The sequence below is a fragment of the Talpa europaea genome, assembly GCF_964194135.1.
Source record: "Talpa europaea genome assembly, chromosome: 7".
Taxonomy (NCBI): domain Eukaryota; kingdom Metazoa; phylum Chordata; class Mammalia; order Eulipotyphla; family Talpidae; genus Talpa; species Talpa europaea.
Genome location: NC_140074.1, coordinates 63,908,715 through 63,928,009, shown reverse-complemented (window position 1 = coordinate 63,928,009; position 19,295 = coordinate 63,908,715).

Genomic DNA, 19,295 nt, shown 5'->3' with positions numbered 1-19,295 from the left:
ACTCTAGAGACTTAAAACAACAACTATTTCATTACCTGGTAATAAAATATTATTACCATAGACCGGGAAGTCTGTGGGGCAACCGGGCAGTTCCATAATTAGCTGGTGGGCTGGCTGGAGCTGGAATCTGGGTAGCTTCACTCACATATGGTTAGAGTGAGCTAGTCTCTGCCCATCCACCAGGCTTGACTAGGCTCGCGCACACGCCCCATTTCAGGGCTCCCAAGTGGATTTTGCAAATTTCTGCTTGTGCCACGTTTGGCCAAAGCAAATCACATGACCACTCCCCAGATTCCTAAGTGGGGAGATAGACTCTGCCTGGAGAGAGGAGAGGTGACGTCACTTTGCAGATGGGTATACTTGCTGGGATGGGAAGAATTTTGGGTCAATTTTATGATCTACCATACTCCCCCTCTTCTAAGAACAAATTAAAGAGGCTAGCATAATCTAATGTCTGTGCTAGATTCTTTATATTTTATGTCTCTCATCTAACCAGAGAAGGTGTGCAAATTCCTCACACAGCTAGTCATCACTGAGCCTACCATTCAGTGGCAGGACTGTCAGAGTCTAAGCCTTAAGCTAGTTTCCATGACTTCTTTCTACTAGCTTTGGTGTAGAATTTGTCATTTGGGGGTTCCTGGAGCACATTATTGAATTTTCACTGTATTCCAGTCAGTTAATTTCTCTGTTGTTTTCTCATCCAAACTTGCTTACCTTCAGTGATGGGAAACTCACTATCTATCTTGATAGCCTACTTCAGTTAATGGCGTAATCTATAAAAACTTTCTTTTAGATGAAATGAGATGTTAAAAGAAGGCTGGGTGGGAATGAGGGGAGTTGACAGGTGGATTTGTTTGAATTTTCTTTTCTGCTCTGAAATTTAAAGTTTAACTTTTTGAGCTGCATGGTTTGTAATCGTGGTTCTTTTGTTATTTGGAAATTGCAATTTGTACTGAAAGAACCAATGCAGAAAAGTTTTGATTAAGTCAGAGAGGATTTTTTTTTCTTAAAGAAAATGAAGATAAAGAAATAAATGTTTAAAAAAATCCTTACAAAACAGGCGCAATAATCATTACCTCCCCGGAACTCCTAGGACTGTTCCCTTGGGGTTGTCTCTGAGGGGATGCATTTTGGGAAGGCAGAGAATGATGACCATGGAGCCATTCATCCTTCATTCATCAAACATGAAGAGTTTACTACAGTCAAGACACTATTGGCTACTCTAGGGGGTAAAAGGAATTAAATACAGACCTTACTCAAGGCAGGTGAAACTGACCTGAGAGGAAAAGCCTGTTAAAGGTACACAGCAGGGCCTCCCTGGTGGCGCAAGTGGTTGGGCGCAGCGCTGTGAAGCTGTTTGCAGCCTCTGCAGTGCCGGTTCGATCCCTGCCAGCCTTGGAGCAACCCACATGGTGAGCAGACCTCTCCTGTCTCGCCCGCTGCTCCATCAACTGTAGGCAGAAAGCTTGTGAACATGCCACATGAGAAGTCAGGGAGCCTAGGACACACTTGTCTGAAAGCCCCTCTAGCAAAAAGCACATCACATGAGGGCAACCTATGCAAATTCAAAACTCAAAAGGACCCAGAGCCCAGCGACCCTATGGTCAGCCTCTGTGGCTGGAAGGAACGGTCCTGGGTGGTGGGGATGTCAGGAAAATCAGTAACAGAGCCAGCCGGGGACGCCCCCAGCTTCTTCAACTTCCTCCCTGCAGATGGTTTCAGATGGTTCTCTCCATAAAAATTACCACTGGGCAAACACAAATAAACTTAACGGATTTAACTGACAGAGTTAAACAAGCAAAAGATAGGATTTCTCTTAATGAGAATAAACTACTTGCATATGAAAAAGATTTAAAACTGAGGATCCAATAACTCACCAGAAACTTGGAACTGATTCACAGGATTGGGGGAAAAAACCCACCAGGCCAGAAAACTCCATCTGGAAGCTGGGCACTGTTGAACAGCGAGGCCCAAGCCATGGGAAAAGCATGGACGATGGAGGGGAAGGACCCCGAATGGACACCAGCCCTTGCAAGCCCCTGGCTGACCAGTGGATGCTGGTAGAGGGTTTTAAGAGGGTTTTAAGCAGGGACCAACTGACTCGTCTGTGCCTTTGAAAGCTGGCTCTGGCTCCCCGCACCACAGGAGGCAAGGAAGCCAGTTAGAAGGGGGCTGTCGGGGTGGAGGTGGCACAGCTCAAGCTGTAAATCATGTTCAAACCTGGCTCCTGCCACTTTCTAGTTGGGTAAACTTGACCCTGACCACATCATTTGGTGCTTCCAATAATAATGCCTCTCTATTAGAATTTGTATAAAGATCCAATGAGGTGATATTCAGGTATTATTATTCCTGAGAACCTACTGTGGGCCAGGTACTGCTCATTTCACTGGGGATGCAGTCATGAGTAAGACTGAGATGGCTCAGTTCTTGTAGGCCTTAGATTCTAATGTGAGTGTTTGCAGTTTTGTATTGCAAACACACACACACATATTTGCAATTGTCAGAATTTCTGGTTGCAATGAATAGTAATCCATGAAATTAATTAAGGAATTGGTTGGTCCTTATCCTTTGGTGCATAATGAGGTAGTCCACCAAAGCTGAGTAAGAGCTACAGGAATCAGGACCTTGGCATCTGGAACTAAAGACTAAATTCAGAACCACTGCACCTCTCCTCTGCCTCTGTTTTTTTGTCTCCGTCTACTAAATAGAGTGGGGGAAATGTTCACCAGCAGCCTCAGCTTATCAACCCCAAGAAAGAAAGTGCTTTCTCTCAGCGTTTGCATGGCAATCCCTGAGAAATTCCCTCTAGTCTCTTCTTGGGTCACCTCCTCGGCTCTTGAACTAATTAATCATTATTGCTAAGAAAATGAAGAAGCACAATTGGCTGGGCTTTGATCATGTGACCAATGGCTGAGGTTTTCATTGTGCACCGTCATCAGTGGCTCCACCAGAAACACATGGTGAAGGAAAGGAATGTTCCCCGATAAAGAAGGGAAACAAGGAAGCAAAAACAACGGATGTCCTACCATGAAAGGCACTTAGCCTAGAGCCTGGCAAGTTGTAGGTATGATAAAGGGTGGCTTGACCTAGTGGTAGTACTCAATAAGCACACGGGGGATGACCCATCCCTCATTTGTCCTCTTCACTATTAACTCTACCTAATAGGAAAGTGTGCTCATTCTCAAAGCTAGGAAACATTGTATTGGTTGGAAAGACTATAAGCTGCCTTCCTTCTAATTTAAGGTGAATCTCTGGTGCCTACAATCCTGCCAAACCCAGAGTGGTGGCTCTCTGCACTTCAAAGTCACTTGTGCATAAACATAGCAAGACAGTTAGTGAGGGGTGAAGTTGGGCATTGATTTTCTCCTTGCCTGAGGCAATGATCACTGGGGCAGCGAACCCCATGTTGATAATCAGAGCCACTCACCCACCGGCCTTGGAGCCTCACCATTCGTAGACTCTGAGAAGTGAAGAGAATTCTTGTTGCTCAACTTAACGAAGATCTTCACGGAAATCAGTGTAGCTGCGAGCAGTGGGGGTCCAGTCACCACAGCAATTCACTGCGGTCCATTATTCCTTTATCTAGACATCTCCATGTGCTCTGAAATTGGACCAAGGTTTTGGACCCTGTTCCAAATGGGATTTGGAATGCTGTAGTTTCCTTCCTCCCTCCCTACTTCCTTTTCTTCTTTTCTCTGTGAAAAACAGTCTACAAAACAAACAAACAAACAAAAAGCCCCATGTACCTGTACCCGCTGCCTAGAATTAATAGATGTGGCATTTGCTTCAGATTATTTTTTAAAGATTTATTTATTTATACAAAAGCTGGGGTACAGGCCAGAGGCGGAGGAGGGTGAGAGGATTCACCAGAGACAGAGTGGGGAGCAGATCGGGCAGACAGACCAAAAGCACCGTTGAGGGGAGCAGCAGGCAAGACAGCAGAGTCTGCTGCGCCATGTGGGTAGCTCCCTGGCTGGCCGTGAACGGAACCCGTGCTGCAGAGGCTGCGGACAGCTTCACAGCACGGCCTCAACCCACTGCACCACCGGGGAGGCCCATACTTCAGATTTTTTAAAGGAATTAGACATATCAGATCAAGTTGAAGCTTCTTTGTACTTCACCTAGTACTGCTCACCTCTCTACCCAGAAACAACTATTATCATGAATTCAGTGTGCATCTTTCCCACCCAAGTTTACATACTTTAATACAGAAGTAGGTTGCCATGAACAATGCAGAAAATTTTTGGTGGATTTAAAAAATTTATGTAAATGTCATCATACTGTGCTTATTCTGTTGCTTGTCACTCAATATTGCTTTCAAGATCAATCCATGTTGTGTTCTACACACACACACAGTTAATTTATTTTAAATGCCGTGTGATGTTTCATCCAAAGACTACACTGTTTATTCATTCTCTTACCAATGGACATTTATGTCATTTCCAATTTCTTGCTACTGCAAACAATGCTTTGAGTTTATTGCCTAGTATGAGTTTAAAGCTAGCATAAAGGATACCAGTCTGAAGGATCTGAAGAAGTATGTGCCTTTTTAAAAATTACATAGTGATAAGAAGCCTTTGCTGTGCTTATACCACGCTTTACAGTTTGGGAGGTGCTTTTTTGACCATGATCTCATAATCTTCACAATAACTCAGAGTTGGTGACAGGGTGGGTTTTCTTGATCCCCATGAACAAAATAGGGAAACTGAAGCCCAGAGAAGGAAAGAATCTACCATACAAATAAGGCTGAAAAATCCAGTTTATCATATGATTCTTCTCCCTTAACTAGCTGAGTTACCTGCAGTGAGCTGCCACCCTCGAGTTTCTTTTTCATCCCCATACGGAACCCTCAATAGCTTCCCAACGATGCTCATCTGGACACCATCGAATTAAGTAAGATGATGACTACAGCACACAAATAGAAGGCAGAAATTGAGTACTGGCAGCTGCGGCTGAGTCTGGTCCACAGATGTTTTGTTTGGCTCATCCAATGTTTTCAAAGAATAAAGCCAACATTTAATAATTGAAAGATTTTACATAAAAAAATACAGATTTCTGACTTCTCTTGAAAAATAAACTTAGAGATCTGACAACACTAGAACTGAATTCCCACGTGGCAGCAGTCAATTGAAAAAATTGCCCCTTTACACAGGTATAAGGCTTCCAGTTCACCACAGTCCCCACCACTCTCTATTGTCCATACCCCTGAAGCCAAGGCACAGTCGCAATTTGCCACTGTACTTAAACTATTATTTTTCCTATAGTGGAGAAATATTTCTCTGGTTTTATTTCTTTCACAATGAAATATCAAATGGAAATGAGGGATCATACAATTTTTCTCATACCCAGCCCCTCTAGGTGTTTCAGTTTCTGAGTATTATTGTATGGGATGATTATTTTCATTAGATCACTATTTCCCAACCACTATAACAATAGGCAGGCATGGCAATAACCTTGGAAATAATAATAGGAAGCATCTTCCCAACACTTGCTATATGTCAATCATAATTTAAGCCCTTTATATATGGTATTTTGATGAATCCTCAAAATAACTCTGTGAAATAGGTACTATTATTACTCTCACTTATAAATGAGAAGACTGAAGCACAGAGAGGTCAAGTAACTTCCCCCAGGTTGCCACTGTAGAGATTTGAACCCAAATAGGCAGGCTCCAAAGTCCAGTCTCTATATCAATATCTCTTCTAAGATTGATGGTGCATAGGTGAGTGTGTGGGTGGATGTGAGTATGTAGGGGTGACACAGACGAGCACACATGTGTAGATACATGTATAAGTCACAGTGCTGTGAGTTATAAGGGTAGGCTCACAGGATGACTGAATGAAAGGACTAAATACAGGGTTGAAAACTGAATATCACTCTGGAAAGCAGAATGATTGGGCCTTGATCTTGAGTCTACTGCTGTCTTGGGTCCCTTCATCCATGTAGGCCTCAGTTTACCATCTTTAATTTCAGGCTGTCAACTACATCATCCTTAAACTGCCTCCCAGCACTATTACTCTGTGGTTTGCTTTCTCTCCTCTTTCAAACTGGTACCCAAAATGAACCATGGCCAAGTCAGAGGCGTGTATCAGGTTGGAAAGGACAGGGGGGCTCTGTCACCATTTAGAGTGTCCCAGTGACCCACCCTGTGCCGTTCGTGATGGGAGGTTACGGCCATTGCAAATTCTTACTGCCACTGGAACCCTGCAACAGCCTGCCACACTTCCAACTGGCTTGCCACCTTCTCCATGGGGATTCTCTTGAAAAGTTGGAAGATGTGTTTCTTTGCTAATTGGCTTCTGGTTCCAGAGTACCAATCTTCCAGATTTGGAAAGCGTGACGGGCTAGCAGTCTGGAGACCCAAGACCTACTTCTGGCATTGGTCGGGTAACCTCATGCCCTGCCAATGTTCCCTTCCCCGTGTGAATTCTCTTTGAATTGCAATTTCCTCACCTACCTTGCTCTAGTCATTTCAAAGCGCTTTATCAAATGAAGACATGATTGGGTTACTTTCGTAGAAGCCAATTTCCCATTAAATGTTCAATTTCCTAATTTGATCACGGCCCACAGAGAGCCCTCCACAGAGTGAGGAAGAGAGAAGTCAGGGGGTCCGGAGGCCTGGGCTAGGCCATATGGGAGAGAAAGCAGAGAGGAAGGCTGGGTTCCTGCCATCACCCCTTGAAGAATGCTTCTCCCCGAGGACATTTGCACTGCAATCCCTCACACCTGTGAATGTTTGATTACAAGGTCAAAGGGCTGACTGGTTGCAAGTAAACTTATAAACGTTAAAATAGGGAGACTAGATTAATGTTGAGAGAGATAGGGGCGGAGCAACATGGCGGCGAGGAGACGCTGCGAGTAAGATCTCCCATTAAAAAAAGTTAATAGGGAGGAAAAGCGGCAGGTCCCAGTGAGAACTGGGACACGGAAGATAAACAGACGACTCCAGCAAACTGCCCAAAGAAGAAAGTTGCCATAAAAGAGGACGAGAAGGGAGGGAAGCGCAGAACCCTGCTCCCCTCCCCCGCCCACAGAGGCGGCACTCTCCGACCGGCAGAGAGGAGGAAAACAACAAACCAAAACGCCCAACAAGAAAAACGGACGCAGCAAGTGGGACTGTGAGTGGAAAGGAACTATTTCAGCCACCACACCCCGTGAACGGGAGCTGAGGCGAACCCTGCAGGATCCGCCGTGGAGGTGAGCTCCAGGCGCCATTAAAGAGAGCCCTGCCCCCCAGGAGGAGACCAGCACCAGCACACAGCCCCGGCCGCCCGATGACTCCTGGAAGAACCAGAGGGGAACAGAGAAGCCCACCCAAGATGCCGGCCAGTCCCAACAACACAGTGTCCCAACGCATACGGCAAATTAGAAAACAGACAGTAGGGAGGAGAAGAACCACACGCAACCTAGCAACTCTCCAGAGAAAAAGCACACCACAAAAAGAAAGCCAGCCCCCAGATTGCAACGACAATAACTTGGAAGAATTTCTGAGCCTTCCAGAAAGAGAATTTAAAATTGCCGTGATTAAAAAACTGACAGAAGTCATAAAGGAAAACAATGATAAGGGAAAAATAATCAACGATCAGAAGAATGCAATTGAGTCCCTAGAGAGGGAAAACAATGGTCAGAAGAAAGAAATTGAGTCCCTAAAGAGGGAAGTAAAAGAAATGCAGGAGATCAAAGAATTAATGGAAGAACTAAAGAATTCTGGGAAAAGCAATGAAAGCAGAATAGATGAAATGGAAGAACGAATAAGTAATCTTGAAGACACAGAAATAAAAAGAACCAAAACAGAAAAGGAAAGAGAAGTACGAAGGAAAAAGAACGAAGAAAGACTTCGGGAACTATCTGACTCCATGAGGAAAGGAAATATAAGAGTTATAGGAATACCAGAAGGAGAGGAGAGAGATGTAGGAACAGAGAAAATATTCAAAGAGATAATTGAAGAGAACTTCCCAAATGTGAAGAAGGAGCTGAAAATTGATATACAAGAAGCAAGAAGAACACCAAAATTCCACGACGAAAGGAAAAATACAGCAAGACACATAATAGTAAAGCTCCCAAGAATCCAGGACAAGGAAAAAATAATGAAGCTGGCAAGAGGGAAGAAACAGATAACATTCAAAGGAAAACCAATCAGGCTGACATCAGACTTCTCCGAAGAAACACTACGGGCAAGGAGAGAGTGGAGGGACATAGTCAACAGACTCCAAGAAAACAGATGCCAACCAAGAATACTCTATCCCGCAAAGCTCTCCTTCCTCTTTGAAGAAAGAATATGGACCTTCCCAGACAAACAGAAACTCCGGAATTTCATTGCAACTAAACCCCCACTCCAAAAAATACTACAAGGAGTCCTAAAGCCAGAACCTCAGAGCGACGAATAACAATGAAAGAAGGCCAAAAAAAAAAAAGTTATTAAAAGAATAAAGAAATAAAATCAAAGGAAAGACAAACACAATGGCAAATACAGATGTTAACATATCAATATTAACTCTAAATGTAAATGGACTAAACTCTTCAATAAAAAGACACAGAGTTGCAGCCTGGATTAAGAAACAAAACCCAACCTTTTGCTGTCTCCAGGAAACACATTTAGCTACAAAAGATAAAAATAGGCTCAAAGTTAAAGGATGGAAAACAATCCTACAAGCAAATGGACCAAAAAAGAAAGCAGGAACAGCTATACTTATATCAGATAAAACAGATTTCAAACTCAAAAAGATAAAAAGAGACCCCAATGGTCACTACATTATGATCAAGGGGACAATACTTCAAGAAGAAATAACACTCATTAACATATACTCACCAAACGAAGGAGCACCAAAATATATCAGACAACTGTTGTCCTCTCTGAAAACAGACATCAGAGAAAACACATACGTAGTGGGAGACTTCAACACACCACTATCAACAATGGATAGATCAACAAGACAAAAAATAAGTAAAGAAACCAAAGCTCTAAATAAAGACCTAGAGCAATTGGGCTTAACAGACATCTATAGAACACTAAACCCCAAAAAAACGGAGTACACATTTTTCTCAAGCGCACACGGATCATTCTCCAGGATCGATCACATACTGGGGCACAAGACAAACATCAACAGATACACCAAGATTGAAATCATATCAACCATCTTTTCTGACCATGAAGGCATCAAACTAGAAATAAACCATAAAAAGAAGGCAAGGAACTTTCCTACCTCATGGAGATTAAAAACCACACTACTGGAAGACCATTGGACTAATGAGGAGATCAAAGAAGAAATTAAAAAATTTTTTGAATTGAACGACAAGGAGGACACCAATATCCTAAATGTATGGGATGCAGCAAAAGCAGTAATAAGAGGAAAATATATAGCAATAGAAGCTCACATCAAGAAACAAGAAAGAACGCAAAGAAACAACCTAATCTCGAAGCTCAAAGATCTAGAAAAAGAACAACAAAAAAACCCCAAAACCAGTAGAAGAAAAGAAATAATAAAAACCAAAGCAGAAATAAATGAAATTGAAACTAAAAAAACAATCCAAAAGATCAATGAAACCAAGAGCTGGTTCTTTGAAAAAATCAATAAAATAGACAAACCCCTAGCCAGGCTCACAAAGGAAAAAAGGGAGAAAGCACAAATAAACAGGATCACCAATGAAAGAGGAGAAATCACAACGGACACAGCAGAAATCAAAAGAATAATCAGTAACTACTATGAACAGTTATATGGAAACAAGTTTAACAATCTAGAGGAGATGGACAAATTCCTACAACTCTACAATCACCCAAAGCTAGATAAAGAAGAAATAGAACACCTAAACAGACCAATTACAATTAGCGAAATTGAAATGGTAATCAAAAACCTCCCCAAAAACAAAAGCCCAGGACCTGATGGATTTACAAATGAATTCTACCAAACATTCAGAGACGAATTAGTGCCTATCCTTCACAAACTCTTCCAAAAAATTGAGAAGGAAGGGACAATACCAAACACGTTTTATGAAGCCAACATTACACTAATACCAAAACCGAACAAGGACAACACAAAAAAGGAAAACTACAGGCCAATCTCCCTAATGAACACTGATGCAAAAATCCTCAATAAAATTTTAGCTATCAGAATCCAACAATGTATCCATAAGATAATTCACCACGACCAAGTTGGATTCATTCCAGGGGCACAAGGATGGTTTAACATCCGAAAATCAATCAACGTTATCCAACACATCAACAAAAAGAAATATAAAAACCATATGATAATATCAATAGATGCTGAGAAAGCTTTCGACAAAGTGCAACACCCATTCATGATAAAAGCCCTTGAAATTCTTGGGATACAAGGAACATACCTCAACATCATAAAGGCCATCTATGACAAGCCAACAGCCAGTATCATTCTCAATGGTGAAAAGCTGAAAGCAATTCCATTAAGATCTGGAACAAGACAAGGATGTCCACTCTCACCACTGCTTTTCAATATAATACTGGAAGTCCTAGCCAGGGCAATAAGACAAGAGAAAGACATCCAAGGAATCCAAATAGGAAAAGAAGAAGTCAAACTATCACTATTTGCAGACGATATGATATTATACATAGAGAACCCCAAAAACTCCACAGAAAAGCTAATTCAACTCATCAATCAGTTCAGTAAAGTGGCAGGATACAAAATCAACACGCAAAAGTCAGTAGCCTTCCTATACACAAACAATAAATCTGAAGAAGAAGAAATCAAAAAGACCATCCCTTTTGTTATTGAAACAAAAAAAATCAAATATTTGGGAATAAATCTAACAAAAGAGGTAAAGGACCTATACAAAGAAAACTATAAAACACTGTTAAAAGAAATAGAAGAAGACACAAAGAAATGGAGAGACATCCCCTGCTCATGGATTGGAAGAATAAACATTATTAAAATGGCCATCCTTCCAAAAGCAATATACAGATTCAATGCTATTCCAATCAAAATTTCAATGTCATTCTTCAAAGAAATAGAACAATTATTGATGACATTCATATGGAATCACCAAAAACCCCGAATAGCCAAAGCTCTCCTGAAAAAAAAAGAAGGGAATGGAGGCATCAGACTCCCAGACTTCAAACTATACTACAAAGCCATAATCATCAAAACTGCATGGTATTGGAACAAGAACAGACATACAGACCAATGGAATCGAATAGAAAATCCAGAAATAAACCCACAGATTTATGGTCAACTAATCTTTGACAAAGGAGCAAAGAATATGCATTGGAGCAAAGAAAGTTTGTTCAATAAATGGTGCTGGGAAAACTGGGTCGCTACATGAAAAAGAATGAAGCTTGACCACCACCTCACACCATACACAAAAATCAACTCAAAATGGATTAAAGAACTAGACATAAGACCTGAAACCATAAAATATATAGAAGGAAATATAGGCGAAACACTACGTGATTTGCACATCAAAGACATCTTTACAGACACATCACCCAAAGCAGTGATAGTGAAGGCAAAGATAAACAGCTGGGACTACATCAAATTAAAGAGCTTTTGCACAGCAAAAGAGACAATAACAAAAACAAAGAGAAACCCCACCAACTGGGAGAACATTTTTGCACCCAACACTAATGATAAAGGACTGATCACAAAAATCTGCAAAGAGCTGATGAGACTCAACAACAACAAAGAAAATAATCCAGTCAAAAAATGGGCAGAAGAGCTTAAAAGAAACTTCTCTGAAGAGGAAATGCAAATGGCCAACAGGCATATGAAAAAATGTTCAACATCACTTGTCATCAGGGAAATGCAAATCAAAACTACCATGAGATACCATCTTACACCAGTGAGAATGGCACATATTAAAAAAACTAGCAACAACAAATGTTGGCGAGGGTGTGGAGAAAAAGGAACTCTTCTGCACTGTTGGTGGGAGTGCAAACTGGTCCAACCACTGTGGAAAGCTGTGTGGAGATTTCTGGACCTACTAAACATAGAGCTTCCATATGATCCAGCAATTCCACTCCTAGGTATTTACCCAAAGGACACAGAAACATCAATTCCAAAGAACACCTGCACCCCTATGTTTATAGCAGCACTGTTTACAATAGCTAAGCTTTGGAAACAACCCAAATGCCCAAAAATAGATGACTGGATCAAGAAGATGTGGTACATATATACCATGGAATATTACTCAGCATTCAAAAAAGATAAACACATGCAATTTGCTGCAACATGGATGGCGCTGGAAGGGATCATGCTCAGCGAAATAAGCCAAAAAGAAAAAGAAAAATACCGGATGGTCTCACTCATAGCAGGAATCTAGAAAACTTAAATAAGGGACCAGGAAAATGAATAACTATAAGAAAGTGAAAATCAAAATCAACAAAAAACTATGAACCAGAGACACTTTTAGGGGGGCGGGGGCGGGAGGGGAGGGATTGGGGTCAGAATGGGGGGCTGCAATTGTATGGGGAATATAACAATAAAATTTATAAAAAAAAAAAATAGGGAGACTATCCTGTATTATGCAGGTGAACCAATCAATTCATATGAGCCTTTGAAAGTGAAAAACTTTCTCTGGCTTCTGCTGAACTCTTGGCATTTGCATGGATGGAACTGGAAGGAATAATTCTAAGCAAAATAAGTTAGCAGGAGAAAGACAGATATGGGATGGTTTTACTAATATGTGGATTATAGGAAAACAAAGGGTCAGATAAAACCAAACCATAGAAATCTGACCATGAAATTGAGGCTACGGGATGGGGTGGGGGGGCGGGGTAAACAAAGAATGAAGGGAATGAAAAGGACTATGGTAGAAGACTGAGGGTACATTGGTGGTGGGTGGGTGTGGTGACTCGCATCTGAGGAGATGGGATCCTGTGCCTTTGAATCACACACAGTGTTGTAATACAATGTCACCTCAAAAAAAAAAAAAGCCATGGACACTGGTTTCATGGATGGTATACTCAGGAGTCAGAACTTGGAGTGCCAATCAGATTTGGAAATGCAAGAGGAGAGGGAAAGGGAAGGAGAATTTTTCCCTGAAAGCACCCATGTTCAGTGCCAAGAAGTCCCTGGGTGTGGAGGAGGGGAGGAGCTTGAGCTGACCCTGCTGAGCAGAGAGAGGGGCTGTGTCATGGGAGAGAAATCTTTACATGCTGCAAACCTCCACAGGTTCATGAACATTCCAAGGAATCAATACCCCCTTCAATGAAAATGATACACGATTGCACTAGTATTTCACATTTTTATCCCTTTACATTCCCTCCATGTTAGAAAGGCTATAGAATCAAAATCGGGAATGTAAATGACCAGAAAATGGGATGTTTGTAGGATGAAATTCTTCCTTCATAATGACAAAATGTGATAAATCAAATCCTCTGTCAACTTTCCCTTCGTTGCATTTTTATCCCACAATTCTAGACTGAAGGGGCTTTGAAGAGGCAGAGAGCTATAGATTTCTATGCTGACTCAGTTCAGCCCAGCAAATATTTATTACCCATCTACTGTATGCCTTTGCTATACATGGGAAGAGGAAGTAGAACAAGGGCATTTAGAAAATGAAGGTGGAGCTGAGGTTTTGTGCCTGAATAGGGGACAGTTCTATCACTGACTTGATCCTAGCATGATGAGTGTGTCTTCAAAGTAGTTAAGAAGGACTGAAACACACACCACTCTTCCTGGCATTCATACCTTCATTTGTGCATTCATACCATCAGCATGCTTACCTACTACTCATGCCTTCAGCTGCAATTGGAATCCAATCTATTATCATTTGACAATTTCAAGTCTCAACATGGTACATTCTTTTGGACTTTGTAATCTGACTTCAAAAAATTGATCCTTGGGAAGGAGCAGTGGGTGTACACAAGCCTGTGTGTCTAAAGCTACTCATCACAGATTGGAAACCACCTGGATACCCACCGATGGAACACTGGCCACACGCATTATCACATATCCGTAACATAGAAGGTCTATGTTTCTATTCAAGATAGGCAGATTCATATTTACTGTTATGGAAACAGAGTCATCTTGTATTACTGGAAGAAATCCAGTTTACAAAATAATATAATAGTATCAATTTTGTAAAGTAGTCTACTGACAGGAAGTGTTGAGACTTCTGTACTCCAAGTTGTTAACATTTTTTCTTTAGACTATTTTATAAATGGAAACAATAAAATCAGAATACTTTTACAGTCAAAAATAACAGTAGAATTAGTTTTGAAAACTTTTCTCCATCCTTCAGTGCCACCCGCTCAGGAAGCTTCCCCTCCTTTCTTGATTGTGGTTTCCCTGGCACTAGACTCTCTTGGGTCTATATTTTGTCAATGATCACTACTTGCCTTATATTTTTATCCTTCTTGCTTGCAAGACTGCAATCTCCTCCAGGGGTCTGTCCATTTCTCTCTCTGTAGAAGAAGATAAACATGGTGACAGTAAATTGAACAAGTTAACCACTGAGAAATGGCTGTGAAATTGTTGATTGGAGTCAAGGGAATAACTGTCCCTACATCCCACAGTGTCCCGGGGCTGATCCAGAGCACAGTATCCAAAGGACTGAGCTATGATTCATCTTGTTGGCGAAGAGGTCTGCAAGCACCTCATTTTTCTTTCCATCCTTATGTCTTCAATTTGAGGCAGTTTCAGTTTCTCTCGACCGAAAGCAAGGGCAGTACAGATTGAGTTGAGCATTTGTCCAAAAAATTGAGACAGGGGGAGAAAGCCCTGCATGTGTGTCTAATTCTTTTCTAGTTATTAAGATACTACTTTGTCTTTTAAAATTTAACTAGACTTGGACCCAAACCTCACCTGAGATACAGCATGTGATTGATTATATGACTGTGCATTATAGTTGGTGCCCTTTCTGTGACACTGAGCTCACACCCCCCTGTTGAACTCAGGCATGCCAGGTGACTTTCATTAGCCAGTTAAACATGAGAAGAAGTGACATTTCTGACCAAAAACTTTAAGAGTCTTTATGTGGCTCATCATCTTCGTTTTTCCCTCTGAGTTACTATCAGCAATGTTCTAGGTAGAAGCTGCACATCAGCCTGACTCCTGAAGTGAAGAAGCACAACACAGCTGTAGAAAACCCACTGCAGACACACACCACCAGTGAAAAATAAACATGTGGCTGTGGCCAGCTGAGATTTGTGAAAGAATCTTTTGTTACATCAGCATAAACTTCCCTAACCTGACTAGTACACAAATAAATCCCAGCATCCCCTCCAATATTTCCAGGGATTTTCAGAGGCTTCCTCCTCTGGTTCTATATTTCAACCCCTACTGAATTAAGCTTTAACTCAAGTTTTATTTCAGTGAAAACCAGCTCCCTTTTCTTAATGCCCCTCCCTACCAAATCACCTACACAAATCTTTCAAGTATATAGAAGACTGACTTATGGTTTGACCATGAAGGAGGGTGCTCACATGAAGGAGGAATCCCACATTGAACACTAGTGTCCCTGGTCTTTTGGATACTTCACTAACAATTTTTCACAGGTCTTGCTTCTCCATATTGCTTCTAGACTCTTACTGTGAAGCCTGGATTTCCATCTTTGTGGTCTCTGGTCTATCTTCTCACTATGCCCTTCTCTGCTCTCCATCAACTCAAAATTCTTGTTCATTTCTGATGCTGAATGCTTAGTTATCTTTTTGAGGTGTCTTTCCAACTAACCCTCTCATGGTCCCAGCATCCTCCCCTAAGCAGCCTCCTTCTTTGAGTTGAACCTCAGACCTTGCTTTTAATTTTCCTCTCCCACCACACCCATAAAGATAAGTAGAATGATCCCTGCTATCAGAGCACTCCAGGTCTAATTCTTTCCTACTTATTAAACTAGTAACCCAGGGACACACATTTTCCAAAACCCAGTTGTAATTTACCCACAGCTGAGAATAGCTCCAAGTGAGTGAAAAGAAGACTCTCTTCTCCATTGAGAAATATTGATCAGTAAGACCCAACTCAGAATAACAAATGTGTCTCTTGACTCACCTGGGATTTGTAGTTTTCTCAGAATTTCAAAGATATCTAACACCCAGGTAAAGTTTTAAAGAATCCTCCCTCTAAAACTAATGGACGGCTTTAAGCTGAGTTTACTAGGGCAAAGCCACACCACTTTCCTTGTGGTTTCAGAATTTATCAATGAAAGGAAGAGAAAGGCAAGGGTTGGCAGTATCTGTGGGAGAGGAAAAGCCACAAACGAATGGGTCTCCAGACTAAGCGCATCTTTGGGGAAGACAATAGACTCAATTAAGAACCAGTCATAAAAGAATGCAAATCTCCCAAACAAAACATAATTGAGCAGAGAGATGAGACCTGATCCCATAAATAACCCACCGTAATTAGAACATATCAACAGTTCCTATTAAAGAAACATCAGGCAGTCAAGTACTGGAAGTCTGGGGAAATTGAGTTCTTAATTAAATCCTCATCAGAATTACTAGTACCCATATCTTCTACATTCCATTTCCCAAGTCTCAAGTGTAGGTATATCAGGAAATGGCTTGGTTCCGTGTAATCACATGAAATGAATTCTTCCCCTGCTCGGTCTTAATAAGGACTGATACAGAGGTACCTGGTCTTAATTCTTGAAATTCTAGCATTCAAAGAATTCTGTCTGGATTTTGGGATTCCCATAGAACAACCCCGCACGCAGTTGTATTTTTTTTAAAAAAATGTTTATTTTCTCTTCTGAATTATACTCCTCTATTCAACACCCTGCCTTGATTCCCTAATGTCTACAGGAGATTCAGGAAATTCAGGGATTCCTATGACTTGGAACTCCAGGGACCACAACTCTCTCATGCCCATTCCTGAAACATGGTTCATTCTTTATTGCTGATTCATTCTCCTCAGCCTGGAATGTCCTTTCTCTCAATCTTTGCACACAAAAATCTCACTAGAATTCTATTATTTTACTGAAAATAGTCATACTCAAGGTCACCTGCCATACCCTTCTCAACAGCATTTGATCTGTTGGCCACCTGCTCCTTCTAGAAAGACTCTCCTCAGGTTCTGTGACCCTATGCCCTCTTGGTTTTCTTCCTATTTCTCTGGTCACCTCCTGAGTGCCCTTTCCAATTCTTCTTCTTCTTCTTCTTCTTCTCCTTCTCCTCCTCCTCCTCCTCCTCCTCCTCCTCCTCCTCCTCCTCCTCCTCCTCCTCCTCCTCCTCCTCCTCCTTTTTTGTATAGAAGAACTGGGGTATTGACCAGAGGTGCAGGGGGTGAGAGGATTCACCAGAGACAGAGTAGGGAGCAGAATAGGAAGAACTACTAAAAGACACTGCTGAGGGGAGCAGCGGGTGAGACAGGAGAGGTCTGCTGCACCATGTGGGCAGCTCCCTGGCCTACCCTGGGATCAAACTCAGGCCATAGCAGTGACAGCTTTGAGATTTAACCCATAGGCCACCAGGGAGGCCCTCAACTCTTCTTTACTTAAACCAATCTAAAGATTGGTTGTAGCTCCTTTGGGTTTTTTCTCACTGCCTCAATAATCACCTCCACACCTCACCTCTATGCCAATGATTCCAATGATTCCCCCATTCTGTACCTCCATCCCTATCTCTCTGCTCCATATCAGTTCCATATATCCAACTACCCAGTGACGGGACCAATTGGACATCTGTGTGCATCTTAAACTCAAAGCATCCAGAAACTTTTCTAGGATTCCCTCTTTGCCCCAACTCATGCCCTGACCACAGTTGCTCCCCCTCCCTCTCCTCTGACTCAGAGAGCACCACCCTACCCACTTCAGTCCAAAACTGGACATCTTTCTTGATATCACTCTCATATTCACACCCTTCTCCATCAAGGCTCATCTAACTTTTCCCAAAAGGACAAATAGTACTAGTTTAGACTATGAGTGCCCTGGTTGCAATTACTCAATATCAGACACTGCAGTTTTAAAGACCATTGCTGCTCTGCTGCTGCTGGTTGTCTGTACAATATGATTCCTCAGCAAGTCATTTGCAAACTGTATTTCTTTTAAAAATACTTATAGAGGCACATGACGCAAAATTTAAAAAATATAAAACATAAGTGAAAACTCTGTCTCCAGTCATTTAGCCGTCTTCACCAGAAGACCACTATTGCTAGTAGCATGTGTAATTTCCAGAGATAATATTTATGAACACACAAGCAAATATAAATGATGGCATATTATGTGCATGGTTCTCAATCTTTCCTTGTATGTATTTCTCTTAGTTTATCCTTGCTAGCTACATTACAACTGTGGATATTTTGTTTTCTCGTCATTATTAAACTTCAGGGTTTTTCCTTTTCTTTTATTATTAAATTTAAAAAAAATATATGCATTATTCAACACCTGAGGAAAAACACTAGCAGGTACACTCATATACCTACTACCCAGCTGAAGAAATTAAATATTGGCAACATAGTTTAACCCCCCCACCTCCCACTATAGACCCTTCTAGAATCACCTCAGCTTTCTTCCTTCCTAGAGATAGCCACTACTCTGAACTTGGTATTAATCATTCCCATACATTTCTTTATACATTTGTTATACACATTGTGTCCCAGAGCAGTAGTACTGTTTCGCATGTTTTAAATCTTCATGGTATCATTTTATGTGCATTTTTTTGCCATTTTCTTTTGTCATCTTAAAATTATGTTTGAGGTATTCATCCAAGGCAATATATGTGATTCCTGGCTCATTGATAGTCACTATGGTAGAGTATTACATTCTGTGATTATTCCACTATTTATCTGTTTCCAGTTGATAGATCAGAGGTAGTTGTTTGTAGTTTTTGCTATGACAACATTTCTTTGATGATCTTCGATATGAGTTTCTTAACACCAGAAGTGGTTTTTCTAGGCTTACATTTAGGAATGTGATTACTGGCACATGGAGTACACACATTTCCAACTTTCTAAATATTGCTGATTGTTCGCCAAAGTACTTACACCACTACACATTCCTGCAGCAGGGTATATGGGTTCCCATGGTTTCATCTCCTTGCCAGCACTTAGTGTATTAGGCTGTCTTGGCAGGAAAGATGACACACTCCAATGGGATAATTAAGGAGAGCTTAAAGAAGGGATTATTCACATAGTTGGGAACCAAAAAGAGATGGCGAGGAGCCGAAAACATTCACTGGTCCAAAAGGGAGAAGTGGAGTGTTATTGGGACTGCAGAAAGCAGTAACCATAGGTCAGGATGTTCAGCAAGAGCTGTGGCCTCCTGGACAGCAGCACAGTTATCGCCAACCCTAGGAGGAGTGGGGGGTGGGGGTGGGGAGCCAGGAAATCACCCCAAACTCAAGCTCCTCCCATCCTCCATTTTCTGGATGGAGAATGGTGGAGAGTAGACCT